This window comes from Capsicum annuum, chromosome 1, assembly GCF_002878395.1.
Source record: "Capsicum annuum cultivar UCD-10X-F1 chromosome 1, UCD10Xv1.1, whole genome shotgun sequence".
Classification (NCBI taxonomy): domain Eukaryota; kingdom Viridiplantae; phylum Streptophyta; class Magnoliopsida; order Solanales; family Solanaceae; genus Capsicum; species Capsicum annuum.
In genome coordinates, this window is record NC_061111.1 from 150,585,983 (window position 1) to 150,595,161 (window position 9,179).

General features: G+C 32.8%; 1 long non-coding RNA gene across 1 annotated transcript; it reads left to right on the forward strand.

Annotated features, from left to right (window-relative positions):
- Nucleotides 1–2,866: 2,866 nt before the first annotated feature.
- LOC107839783 lies at nt 2,867–7,248 on the forward strand. Its single transcript, XR_001665133.2, has 2 exons — nt 2,867–3,259; nt 6,940–7,248. It is a non-coding gene; the product is annotated as an uncharacterized LOC107839783 (long non-coding RNA).
- The last annotated feature ends 1,931 nt before the right edge of the window (nt 7,249–9,179 follow it).

The following is a 9,179-nucleotide window of genomic DNA, read 5'->3' on the forward strand; positions in this document are numbered from 1 at the left end:
TAGGTGACTAGCAAGTAGCAAGTAATGCATTACTTTACTGATCAATTATCAAGTAGCAAGGTTCATAAGGAACTTTGTTCTGTAAATACACCAATTGCGAAATGCAAATCATGAAACAATTTAACAAGATAGGTAACCTGAAGACAGTACTACATCTTGGGAACTTGGGAGAAACTTAACAATATATGGAAAATTTAGCAATCGGATAAATCTTGACAATTAAAGAAAATCTCGACATTTTATATAATTATTAAAAATTTCAATATTGGATCTATCGAGATACACAATTAGCTTTTGATACATTCAACGAAGATATAATTTTTTCAAAATTAGCTCTTGATACTTTTTTTTTTCTATTTTGAATTTGTCAATGTATAATATATCCAATGAAGATATAATTTTCCCATATAAAGATACATAATTAGCTATCAATACATTTTTTTTTATTTTGAGTCTGTCGAAATACATAATAGCTCCCCGATACATCTAGGGAAGATACATAATTGGTTGAAATTTTTGTAATGACTTTGTAAGTGTGCGAATTTGTACAAATATGATAAGTTAAAGTGTATATTTATGTTATTTTTTCAAAAAAAAAAAACTAAAAATTACACAAATACACAACTTATGTTTTCAATATTATAAAAAATCTCAATTCTCTAAACATATTACAAAAATCTCATATATAAACAGAATGCTATGTATATGTCGGCTATGTTATGTATATTAATAGAAAGACAGAGTAAAGTAATTCAAAAAGTGGGAGAGAGTGTAATTACTTTTAAAAGGTTGATATTTATTTTATTTATAAAAACAAAATAGGTAGAATGAATTATGGCCCACAATGTAACTCGTGAAGAAGGGCAAGATTTGAGAATAGTTTTAAATATTAGGTAAAATGATTTGATTCGTCAATTTGACAATATATATGAACAATTTAACAAGACGAATAGAATAAAACTCGTACTGAAATTATGTCTCATTCGACATGACTTGTTAAAACATAAATTTTCGTTCTTTTGAATATCACAAATTAATTTAATGGTGATAAAATTGAAACATTACCAAATGATACCATTACCGAATGATAAGGAAAATTTCAAAAAGAACTACTTAATAGAATTTCAAATTTTAAAGGTGAAACTTAGTAACAATATCATATTTTTGAAAATAGTTATTATCATTGAATCTTATACACAGATCTTAGTAATACTATAAAGGAAAAATGTGCTTTTCTTCTTCAAACACATGTCACTAATTTTGCTCCCAACACAATTGAGCTTATATTTAGCGGGAATAAATTCTTTTAAGAGTGGGAACCACAATTTATGAATGGCATAATACATAACATATGTCTTTTAATTTGGCATCAGTTCACATTCCATGATCTTTAACTTTAAATAAGCACAAGTAAACACTTAAATTTATATAAAATTAAATAAGTACACACATGTATCCTATGTGGCATAATGCACGTAGGATGCCATGTAGGACACAAGTTGACCACATAGAACGTCACATATGATACATGTGTTTATTTGTTTAATTTTAAATATAAGTGTCTACTTGTACAAATTTAAAAATGCAATGGTGGGTATAAATGCAAGTTGAAGTCAAGGTAAGGTCACATTTATATATTACTCCCTCCATTTAAAAAAGAATGACTTACGTTCTCTTTTAATCTATTTAAAAAATAATAATTTTTTCTTTTTTTACAATGCTTTTTCAACCCCTGATAAAAAAACGGAGGGAGTATACCTTTATGAATATTATGATAAAATTATGTCCCTTAGTGCCTGTTTGGATGGTGGTTTCCCATGGTATGGTCACCAAGGGAACCATGTTTGTTTTGGTTGTTTTCTAAAATGTGTGGTATGGTATGGTATGTTTTCATGGTTTGATAACCATGAAATACTTTAATTTTCAAAACCACCGATTTGGTGGTATTTCATGGTTCTGCTATTTTTTTCCTAATTATACCCTTATATAATATTATCTAATCTCATTTAACCCTTTATCCCGTATTACTTCTAACCGTAATATATTTTTCTTTTAACACTTTTCTGCTTACAATCTCTACTCTACGTTGTTCTCCTCTTGTTTCTTCCTTTTTCCGCCTTCTCTATATAAGACAAGGACGTTATGCATACGAATACCCAAAAGTTAGAGAATGGCTAGTGAGCAGAGAGAATGTCTATGCTACTCTTGAGAGTTTTGTTGTGGCGTGAAAGTTTAGTATTAGGAGAGCCTACATAGCATTCACTCCTACATTACCTAAAAGTGCCTTCGAGGAATTTAACACTGACCAAAATCTAGCAATTCTTCATGTTATGGTTAGCGGGCTATTTATGTGATTGTGCACTGTGAATAGATTGACTAAGTGGGAAGTTCATGCTTCTCAGAGCTGTGTCCCATGTACCATCGATGAAGTTGAGTCTTACTCACTTTCTATTTGATTCAAGATGTCGAATTCTAGAATCTATTTAGCATAAAAAATTTCATACCAAAAATTAGAAACTATAGCTTCTGATTGAAATAAGTTGTTGCGGTTCTAGTTCTTGATTATTTCATGAATGTAAAGTTTTAATTTTGTTAGAAGTTTTATGAATTTCACAACGTAATATATTTTTTTGTCAACCATTACCTTTATTTTTATTAATATAAAAAATTATTTTATTAATAATTATCATAAATTTAAAATTTATAATAATTAGGGGTATTTTAGTAAACTTACCCATTACTATACAGTACCATACCATCAAATCAAACAAAAAATTATTATTAAACAACAGTGAATGATACAATCTATCCAAACATTATATTATATTATACTATACAGTACCATACTGTACCGTACATTATGAAAGCATGACTTTTTTTTTTTTAAACAATAAACATAGGGGCAAAAGTGGGAATTAGATTGGAATCGGGTCGGATCATATCTCAACCGGAGCGTGGAATTGAGAAATAAATTAGGGATCAATTATGAGAAGGGGGTGTTAGAGGCGCGATCAATCAGAGTGATAGAGAGAGTAATAGAAGAAAACGGAGCGGTGTATTGATCAAAGAGTTTAATTAAGGAGTAACCATGTCGTTAATGAAGGGAGAGCCATTGGTGAGGAAGGTGGCCCTCATAGCTAAGTACGTTGTGTTTCCTGGAGCTATGGCTGCTGCAGTCATCTACTCTCCTCCCGCTTACGCTTCTTATTATAAGCCCCAATCCTCTTCGTCTAAATAAATCATTTTGGTTACCATATGGGTACGTCCCCTTTTTACCCATTTTGGTCACTTCTAGGGTTTGAAATTTTGTATCCTATTTCATTGCTGAATTTCATGCTTTTCTATTTTCCTAATTCATTTTTTGCATCTTATTGGCATTCCATTTTCATGTCATTTTTGCTTCTCCAGAGATGAACGAACTGATTTTTGTCTTAGGTTGGTTAATGGACTCTTTCATCATTTTGATATAATACGTAATCAATATCCCGATGTTGCTTCAATAAGACCAAATTGACTTTTTGGGGGTAGGGGCAGGGGAAATGGAGGAGGAGATTACATGGTGGGGAATCGAACTCTTACCAATAAGGTGAAAGTTCACGTCACCAACCGAGCTACTAAGATCGTATCCCCCTGAACAAGTCGACTTGATACATTGAAAAGGAGTTAAATTGGGACGGAGGGAGGGTTGTTTGCCCTTGTTGATATGTAGCCTTCTCAGCTACCATCTTAGTTGATCTCTGAAACGTTTTGGGTTTTGGATACAATGTGTTTCTGAATATTTCTTTTCCAAATTTTATTCGCTTAAATTTATTAATGTGGATGTCACATGCTCATTTTAATCTTGTGGTTACTCTTCTATGGTTCCTCGGTGTTTTTTGTGCCTCTTTTAGGTGAGTGTATTACTTTTCTTTTTTATTTGTAAGAAGAAAAAAGTAAAGACATTTCTTTGTTACTTAGAGATTGTCATTGTTAAAGACATTTCTTTGTTACTTAGAGATTGTCATTGTTAAAGACATTTCTTTGTTACTTAGAGATTGTCATTGTTAGGGTATAGAAACTGAATGCTTGATTGGGTTTCCTGGTTAATTGGGAAGGAACCAAACATGATGTTTCTATGGTGACATTACAACAGTGTGAATCGCTATGGGTGGATTGGGCTCATGTTATTGGTTCGAATCCTTCTGCATATAAAAACTTGGTATTTAAGTGGAGAACATAGAGAATCTTATCAGCCGAGTTTTGAACCATGCACCACTAGCCATTGGCTATATCTTGGTTACCAAAAAAAGATGATTATTAAAGACTCTAAAGTATAGGTAATATGTCACTATCGATTGCGTTTTTTTTTTCTTTTTCTTGAATTTAATTGTTGTTTTTGATGGTCTATGGAAACATCTGGTCTATCTCCCAAGGTAGGGTTATGGTATGCGTACACACTACCCTTCCCAGACCCACTTGTGGGATTATACTGAGTATGTTGTTGTAATTGCTATCATTGATGGTGGAGTATATTCCCACGGCTTTCTTATTTTGAAAATGAAAGCGTGGGGAATAAATTTGTCTGTAGAAGAATTCAAGGTTGAGTTTGTCTACACTTTAACTGTTTGGCTTATTTTTCTAGTTAACCCTTGGATATGAGTTAAAAAAATGTAATAAGAGCATTTGCATATGAAATCAGGTAAAATAAGTTGTAGATGGAACAGTCTTCAGTGTCTTTATGAGCTGTAATGTATTTGCTTTTCTGTAAATGAAGGTTGTATATGGAGTAGCATGAGCTGCATCTAGGTTCATCGTCCATATGGTAATTTTGATCTATTACATTATCCAATATGATTGGCTGGTTGAAGTTCTGGAAATTAAATTGAGTTATTCTAACTCATGAAAAGCTCCAACCATATATGAATATTATAGAATGTTGTGACAAACTTTTTCACTTCATTCTGTCTAGAACTCTAGATTTCCTAGAATGTGCTTTTGTATCCTCTTATTTTCTCGGTTACACCCTTGTCCATGACAAGAAGCAGGTGGGGCGACAGTGCGATATAAGCAGTTATCCTCCTGTGTAAAAGTTGACACTTGGACAGCCATTACAAGAATGTTTTCTGTAAACTCAATTATGTCCAGTACCACGTCAAAAACTGGGTTTGCAGTTCGTGGCATTCTACTTGGCGTGGAAGAGCTAATATCTAATTGTTCTACCTTTTGTTTTCTTATTTTGCATCCCAAATCCCCGTTACTTCCTCTACTGTTTAACCGACTATTTGAATATGGTGATCTTGCTGAGCTTAAGGCGTTACTCGTGCTTTTGCAACTTGCAACAATCAACTAACAATGTTGTCTTTACATAAAGATTTTGTTACTAATTTCAAGAGATTAAATAGGATTTTATTTAAAGTTGGTTAGAGACTTGAATGTTCTTTATGGCTAAGTGAGTAATGAGACATCTAGTTTTAGGGAACCCCTAATTTTCTAAAAGAGAAAATTATCCAGCATTGGGAACTGTGTGTAGAGCAGAATGAGCATAGAGGATTCAAATGGCTGACCAAAACTAGTTTGAAATTGAGGAATAATTGGTTGATATATATTTATTAATTACTAGTATAGAATAACCTGTGGGTACACACGGATTTTTTTCTCTACTGCTGTTAGCGAATCATTTACACGAGTCGGAATAGTAATGTACATGAAGGAATGCTTAGTTATCCTACGGAAGATCTTCTAGTCGAGTTCATTGCCTAGCTAATGACATTTCATGTCACCCCATTCTTTTTTCAGGTTTCTTACTAATCTTCCAGAGTAAATGTAATAACTTAATGTCATAGCTTAATCTTCCAATCAAAATCATCAGATTCCAAGATTTTTTCTTCTTTGGATGTGTTAACTAATCTCCAACAGCTTTCCACCACCTGGCAAACGTGAAGACCAGCTTGTGTAAAATGCCTTCTTTAGACAGTATATTGTTTCTTTTTGGACTTTTCGCTTTCAAGTACACCGTCTCAAACACTTCACTGCCGCAACTGTTTGACCACTCTTGGAAAGAGCTGCTTAAGTTGCTTTTTGAGTGGTCTACTGTTAGCACCCGCAATGATTCTAGATCTCTCTCTCTCTCAATTCTATCACAGAGTCTACGACTTTGTTTAATTCCTTCAAATTTTATTTCTCTTTCCTGCCAGCTTTCTGGTGTTTTTGTCTTCCGACTCCTGCTGCTTGCCTTCTCCACCCCATAACCCAATTGCTTTCTTTAGGCTTGCTCCACCGTGTCAGATCTTTCCTGCTGTTTACCTAGTATTGGTTTACTGATGACCTTCAATATTCCTTGTTCCATTTTACATCCTCCATCAGAATCACTGTTTTTCTTACTCACCAGATAGAATTCTGATTCTCGTTTACTTCCTGTTGAAAACTTCTTTCAAAGTTCCAGCTGCTCCATATAATTCATGTGCTCATGCTTTTTGATACTTGGGGTTCTTTTACTTGTCGCAGAATTGATGGTTGAACGCGATATCAGTTTAACCGTGTATTGCTAAGCTTTTCCAAGTACATTAGCTATAAGCCTTTACATAAGTTTACTGTACTGTATTTCATGGTAGTAAGTTTTGGTTGTGATGTTGTTCTAATCTTTCCTTGCCATGCCATGTTTAATAACTTGCATTGCTAAGGCTAGAGAAGCAAAGTACAAGGTTCAGTAAGAACTTCAATGAAATAGCTGATTATCTATTTCAGACATGGGAACAACCCCATTACTGTGACATCCAAAAAAGGAAGCGACAGTATTTTCTATTTGTATCTGAGTTGTTGTGTCCTGGTATCTTTTTTCATTATACATGTCTAATAACACACCAATCTAGTTGCAATGACCATGCTCACAAATTTAATACTCAGCTGTATTATCCTTTTGAAGATGTGGTAACCAACGTGATATCCTTTTTTGATATGCAGGGTTCTTTTTGACTAGTCGAATGCTTCTGGTTGCAGTAGTTTACTGAAATGCTCTATTTGCAATAGACGTGGTATGTAATAAATCAATGGCAGCTTGTTTCTGTACTCAAACTGTCGACTTTTGAAAATCGGTATAGACTTGCTCCTTTCAATTTATATTTTGTTATCATGTGATCCTTTCTTCCATCACAAATGTTTCCAAGTTCCTTTCTAAGCAATGGAGGACAGGAAAATTTAAAGAGCAATTAATTCACAAATAAATTTGACTGTTTTGGTGTACTTATTTATTGAATCTTTATTTGAAACCAACATGAACTGAGATTTATAGTACTCTTATTATGTGCATGGAGGTTATATGATCCATAAATATTCTATAATAAAGAGTATGGTACGTTAACCCATTGAAATGCACATTTTTTTTTAAATGTTTATGTCGTGAGATTAGAGAAGGGATTGAAGTTTGGACAAGAAATTGTATTAGATTTCTTCCTATATATTAATTATTAACTTTGGTTTAACCCAAGCTCAACTTCAGTATAGAAACTCCCTCAGCTTCCCTTAATGATGTTTTGCTTCCACGTTTGACCTATAAGCTTGTGAACATCTTGTTTTCTCCATGGTATCTCTCAGCTATATCCATTTATAAAAAGGAGTAATTGTAATTCATTTTTTACCATTTTTAAGGACTAATGACTCTTCATATCTTCTATTTCCAGCTTTTGATTTATTATGATGTATTATATACTCAACTGAAAATGTTCGAACATGCCTTTAAGGTATTCAAAATTGAGTAGATGTCATTCGTTAATACTTGAGCTCACACGTTCAATAGTTGATTCAAATATGTCCTAAATTTAACAGAAGCGTCCAATTATCGGATTACTAAGCAAAAGAGGACCAGATATAAGTATCCGAAATTGAGCAAATACGTACCTCCTTTGTCAATAGTTATGTGGAGGTCTATATCTAAAAACATTCTATAATGAAGTCCTAAGAAAATTATGTTGAGAGTTGTCCTTTAATATTATGATAGAAGTATTGTATTATCAAATTCGTTCTGTTACTACATCAAATGATAACATGAGCTATTTTCTTAAGAAATAATTCTCGATGAGGATTTGCTATTATTTCAAAACAAACTCGAGTTCAAGTTGTTCTTAGTTTATATAAACCCAGGTTCAACTCCAGAAAATAGCTTGATGAGAAGTTTGAACATGTTAGTTGATTTGGCTTACACCATCAGACATCTCAAGCTATACTTGTAATTAGTTGTAACATACATGTAGTACTCTAGAAGTGATGGTACAAATATTGACAGCTAAGCTAGTATAAATCATCTCAACTCTGACCACGGTGACTGGTGAGTGACTAGATAAGGTTCGTTTCAAGCCACTTCAAGAGCATCCTGCTATAAAAAGTCCCTACTATGTATGTGGGACCACTTCGAGTACAGATTTTACCTTTGAAAGTTAGTAGTCAACCAACTAAGGCGGAGAGTCGAATCCTTACCAATAAAGTGAAAGTTTAAGTAGTCAACCAGCTAAGCTAGACAAGATTCTGGTAAGCACTTGTAACTTTCTGTATACTAATCAAGTGTACGTACTTTGCACGTGTGTATGATGATAATAATAAGTGTATATAAAAGAATAAATTACTATCATTTATATCGAACAGTATACATGATCCGTCTTTAAAAATTTCACTATTATGAATCAAATTCATTTAAAGTCACTTAACGTTAATTTTTTGATAGAGAAAAGCTTATCCTTCGAAAGATCTCCCATTTCTCTCTTTCCATACCACCCACGTATAAAATCACATTTCATGTCGTGTGTCTTCTCATTCAAGACTAATAATTGTAAATTATGAAGTAAATATATGAACAAAAAATTGAAAAAAAAAATAATATATTGAAATATCAATTATCTAATATTAGACTTTGATAGAAAAATATATTTTAGAGTCTTGGCGATGACACTAGAACATAATCTGAGCGATGCAAATTATCCCTAGTGTCCATCTCTAAGAACCTGATGGAAGAATGAAATAGGCTATAAATTTGGTTTGCTAACTCATGAAATCTTCAATCCCCATTCTATAATCATAATTTTTCACTTGATTTTTCTCTCAATATTTTTTTTTTTAATATGTAGGTATGATTCTGACGAAAGAGTATTAACTTGAATTAAGCCTTAATAAGAAATATAACTAACATGAATAAGAAATAACATACCTTAAAT